Raw genomic sequence first — 6,000 nt, 5'->3', positions numbered from 1 at the left:
TGCTCATGCGCAGATGTGTACTTTGGGACTATCAGCGTCTCGAACAAGAACATATATACAAAAACAAACATAAAACATAAAATGACAAGTGATACATATTAAATAATAATAATATATTTACACTGTCTAAAATAATGACAATGGAACATGAGAAATATATAGCCTAATCTGAATCATTATTGATATTATCAAACAACAGTTGTGAGCCCTATATAAGAAGTATGTTGAGCAGAATTCATACTAACCTAAACAATAGATTATATATTTAATGAAACAAAAAACAATATGAAAATTATATATATATATACCCTTATAATGGGTGAAGGATGTGATGGTGCTGTGTAGGTATAAAAATATATGTTCCCATACATTGGGTGATAGGATGTGATAATATTGTATGAAAGTGGAAGTGAATGAGATATGTGTATATTTGATGTATGTGAAGTATTATAAGCTTAATAAAATATGTCAATTGTGAAAATTATTTTATATAATATAAAAAACAATTGTGCAGTGGTGACCGAGTAATTATGTGAGTTAATTAAAATGCATATAATTATGTATGCTATGATCAGTGAAATATATGTGGCTACTACAATATTGATTTTAAGTAGAAATTAATCAAATAACCTATTACATATATAACTTATATGCGATATTTATAAGATATATATATAGAGTGGTTCTCCTATGATACTCAATAAATTTAGTAGTGTGCTGTACCAGAGCCCTGTGTAATTAAGATAGAATAATCTATTATTTAGATGGATACTTTATCTGTCCAGAAGGAAAGGTTTCAGGTCAAATTCAATATTGAGCCCGAAAGGGGTGAGTGTTTTCAGTTCATAAATCCAAAAGGATTCTCTTTTACCTAGTGCCCCTGCCTTATTCCCACCGCGCCAATTTGTCGTGACTGCCTCTATCGCTACACATTTTAAACCTTTGGGGTTTTTGTCATGCACTTGGAGGAAATGGCTCGACACGCTATGTGTATCCAGGCCTTTTTTAATGTTATAAATATGTTCATAGAACCGACGTTTGATCGGTCTAGTGGTCATACCCACATACTGCAGACCGCAAGGACATTCAAGGAGATAAATAATATTTGTGCTATTACATGTAATGTGTTGTTGTATGATATATTGTTTAGAAGTTTGAGTAGATGTGAAAATGGTTTGTTTGGAGCTGAATCTACATGCGGTGCATGTATTACATGTATAATACCCTTTCGTGACTTTTTTATTTGTATTTGTTTGGAATCGACTATTAGATCTGAGTGGACAGCTCGGGGCCAACCTTTGGCCTATGTTTGGTGCTTTAGTGAATATTATTTTGGGTTTTAGTGGAAGTATTTTAGATAGGTCAGGGTCTTTTCTCAGGATTGGCCAATATTTTTGAATAATCTTCTTAATTCCTGGTGCCATTTGATTGAATTGTGTGATAAATGGTAATTGAATATGTGTATTGGATGATTTGGGTTTGTACTTAAGAAGGGTTGATCTGTCTATTGATTCAACCTCAGAGATGACTTTATCAAGATGGTTAGATGAATAATTTCTATTGATAAATCTATCTCTGAGGTCCTGTGCTTGTGTATGAAATGCATCTGGTGTGGAGCTGTTTCTTTTGAGCCTGATGAATTGGCCTTTGGGGATGTTATCGATCCACGCAGGGTCGTGATGGCTGTTAGCATGTAGGTAATTGTTGGCCTGAACCTTTTTGAAATGAGTTTTGGTATGAATAGTATTATTGTAAATGTATATAACTAAATCTAAAAACTCTAAAGAAATATTGCTAGAAACAAATGAAAATTTTAAATTAAATGGATTATTATTCATGTATAATTGGAAGCTGTCTAGTTCCTCTAGTGAACCGGACCAAATAAAGAAAATATCATCTATGTAGCGCCGCCATAGGACCAGGTTCGCTCCAAAGGGACAGTTGGACCAGATGTATTGATTTTCCCAACTGCCCATAAACAAATTTGCATAACTTGGAGCAAACCTGGTACCCATGGCGGTGCCACATATCTGTAAATAGTATAAATCATTAAAATTAAAATAATTGTGAGAAAGTATAAATTGAATGCCTGTGGTGATAAATGATTTAACTGATGATGTGATAGATGGATCATTATCTAAAAATTGGCCAACAGCATCACAACCCTGAACGTGGTCGATAACAGTATAAAGTGATGTGACGTCAGCTGTAACTAAATAAAAATGTGATTGCCATTGAATGTCCTTGATTGTCTGCAGCATGTGGGTAGTGTCCCTGAGATATGAAGGGAGTTTTATGACATACGGTTGAAGATAATGATCGATGAATTGTGACAAGTTTGATGTGAGGGACCGGATGCCTGACACTATGGGGCGTCCAGGCGGTTGTTCCAGATTTTTATGAATTTTAGGTATGATATAGAAAATGGGAATTATAGGGAATTGGTTATACAAGAATTCGAATTCCTGTTTGGTAATGGCATTGTTATCTAATCCTGTATTAAGAAATGTAAGTAATTGTTGTGAATAATTATCTGTGGGATTAGAGGGGAGGGGTTGGTAAGTAGAGACATCTTCAAGGATACGCATTGATTCCTGAAGATAGTATGTTTTATCCATAATTACCAACCCCCCTCCTTTGTCTGCTGGTTTCATTACGATCGAGCCATTCTCTCCAAGTGCACGTAACAGTTGTTTTTCCTCCATATTAAGGTTATGTGTAGTTAATTTGTAGTTCCGACTCTGCTGTTCCAGGTCGTCGGTGACCATTTGTGCAAATGTGTTGACAAACGGCCCACCGGCGAACCTGGGAAAAAATGTAGAGGGTTTTTTGAACGTGGAATGGATGTTAGGTGCAGGGTTAATAGGGAGGTTAGAGCTGCTGTCCAGGCGTGACACCGCATCTTGTACAAAATATTTTTTTAGACATAATTTTCTTACATATTTTTGTACATCTATGTACAATTGGAAGCTGTTCGGGCCTGTAACGGGGGCAAAAGATAGTCCTTTTGAAAGAACCGCCTTTTCTTTATTAGATATCGGTTGTTGACTGATGTTGAATATGTTAGTGTAGATGGGAGTTACCGTCTGATTTGTTTCCCTAGTCTTTCTGCCTCCTCTCTTTCCTCTATAGTGTTTTTTCTTTTCCTGTCCTTTGATGTCCCTTCTTTCCCTAGCAGGTCTTTTATAGCTTCTCTGGCATTCTGCTGCTCTCGTGTCCTCCGCCAGTCTAAAAAAGAAAAGGTAGGTTTATCATCTTTAGTTTTATTAGAGTTATTGATTTCCTGCTCAAAGTCCACCAGTGGTTGGTACTTGTTGCTGTGCTGGTAACGCTCAAAGATACTGTCAATTTCCCCATCCAGATGTCCAATTGGTGTTTCAGGGTTGTTTAATTGGTTAGGCTTAGTACGCCTATCAACCCTTTTAGGTTTGGGGGACAGAAACTGTACCGGTTTGGGAGTAGTCTCTTTACTACTAATTATCACTTTCTTATAGTTGTTCGGTATTTTATGGGAATAATCCTTAGGAGTGGTGGCTTTGGGATGTCTATATTTAGCATTGTCTTTAGATGTTTTCTTCCAACTTCTATAGCACCCCGTCTTATAGTCTATTCTGTCCCTGTGAAATTTAGACTGTTTGCGGCCTATAATTTCTTTCTGGAAAGTATCCATCTTGATTTTAATTTTATTTTCCAGAGCTGGCAACTCGCTATGGTCTTTGAAGACCTCGAACTGTTCCTTTAAATGATTAATCTCACTATCCAGCGTTTGAAGCAGAATTTTGCGCTTGGATATGAGTAATCGAATAAGTTCAAAGGAACAGTTATCGAGGATTCTGTTCCACTCCAAAAGGAACTCCTCACTATGGAAATCTGTCGTGGATGGTTTAAATATTCTTAATCCACGTGGTATTCTTTTCTGCTCAACATACTTCTCAAGAGTAATTACGTCCCACATTTGCTTGATTTCACTCATAAGTGATTTTTCAAGTCTTTCGACAAGGTCATACATGTTGTCTGGAGTTTCCTCCATAATAACAGGGGGATCATCATCTGAGAAGATTTTATCTATATCAATGTGACGATTAGCTCGTAGAGCAAACAACTGAGACATATTAATATGTATGGATTAAGCTGCTAACCCAAGGGGGAGAAAATGCAAGATACAAAACAAATAGGTAGCGCTATATCCTAAAGTGTAGGCAGCCTATGATATATCCCTGAACCCCAGTCAGGTATCAAACAGTACAAAAATTATATATCAATGGCGCTCTGCACTAGTAAAATATAAACATATAATATATAGTAATGGAAATATACAACCAGTGGCGTGGATGTTTCTCCTGGGAATGGATGTTCCACATGTGATGGGAAAACATGTAAGGAAAAAAATCACAACATAGTGTAATACTGTGAGACATACATACAAACATATAACATAAGACGGACGCTGGGAACAACAAGTGACCAATTACAAACACATTTAATAAAGCATCTCATTAAAAATACATAAAATACATAAAATAGAAACTGTTAGGGCACTCCAACTCAGGTGGGGGTACCTGCTTACCAAAAGTAAGAAGGTATCAGGCAGTGGATATATAAGAGTATCCCCTCTATGGATGGCTGCTGCTGCACCGGACTGCTGGGCTCACACGTGTGTTGTTAGCCGTGGATAGTGCTTGCTCCCTCTGTTTGTAGCATAAGCCTCTGTGCGCCCTGGACACGGAAGATTCTTCCTGCTCGGCTGTTGAAAGCGCGCCAAACGGAGCTGTAGTGAACGCGGATGGATATCCGCCCGGATTCGGCAGCCAACGGGCATCTGCTAGCAGGTTCCAAGGGGGACTGGATTCACCACCGAGTCTGGAGGACCTCTTAGAAACACCCTACGCGTTTCGAAAGTCTAGCTTTCTTCCTCAGGGGTAAACGTAGTATAAAAAAGTAGTCCCTGTATGTCCCGATATATATAGTCCCGGATTAAAGGTGCAGTACATCAGAATAGACTTGCTCATGCGCAGATGTGTACTTTGGGACTATCAGCGTCTCGAACAAGAACATATATACAAAAACAAATAAAACATAAAATGACAAGTGATACATATTAAATAATAATAATATATTTACACTGTCTAAAATAATGACAATGGAACATGAGAAATATATAGCCTAATCTGAATCATTATTGATATTATCAAACAACAGTTGTGAGCCCTATATAAGAAGTATGTTGAGCAGAATTCATACTAACCTAAACAATAGATTATATATTTAATGAAACAAAAAACAATATGAAAATTATATATATATATACCCTTATAATGGGTGAAGGATGTGATGGTGCTGTGTAGGTATAAAAATATATGTTCCCATACATTGGGTGATAGGATGTGATAATATTGTATGAAAGTGGAAGTGAATGAGATATGTGTATATTTGATGTATGTGAAGTATTATAAGCTTAATAAAATATGTCAATTGTGAAAATTATTTTATATAATATAAAAAACAATTGTGCAGTGGTGACCGAGTAATTATGTGAGTTAATTAAAATGCATATAATTATGTATGCTATGATCAGTGAAATATATGTGGCTACTACAATATTGATTTTAAGTAGAAATTAATCAAATAACCTATTACATATATAACTTATATGCGATATTTATAAGATATATATATAGAGTGGTTCTCCTATGATACTCAATAAATTTAGTAGTGTGCTGTACCAGAGCCCTGTGTAATTAAGATAGAATAATCTATTATTTAGATGGATACTTTATCTGTCCAGAAGGAAAGGTTTCAGGTCAAATTCAATATTGAGCCCGAAAGGGGTGAGTGTTTTCAGTTCATAAATCCAAAAGGATTCTCTTTTACCTAGTGCCCCTGCCTTATTCCCACCGCGCCAATTTGTCGTGACTGCCTCTATCGCTACACATTTTAAACCTTTGGGGTTTTTGTCATGCACTTGGAAGAAATGGCTCGACACGCTATGTGTATCCAGGC

Source organism: Ascaphus truei, chromosome 4 (assembly GCF_040206685.1).
Source record: "Ascaphus truei isolate aAscTru1 chromosome 4, aAscTru1.hap1, whole genome shotgun sequence".
NCBI lineage: Eukaryota > Metazoa > Chordata > Amphibia > Anura > Ascaphidae > Ascaphus > Ascaphus truei.
The sequence above is the reverse complement of the archived record's forward strand: the minus strand, read 5'-3'. Positions refer to the sequence as shown.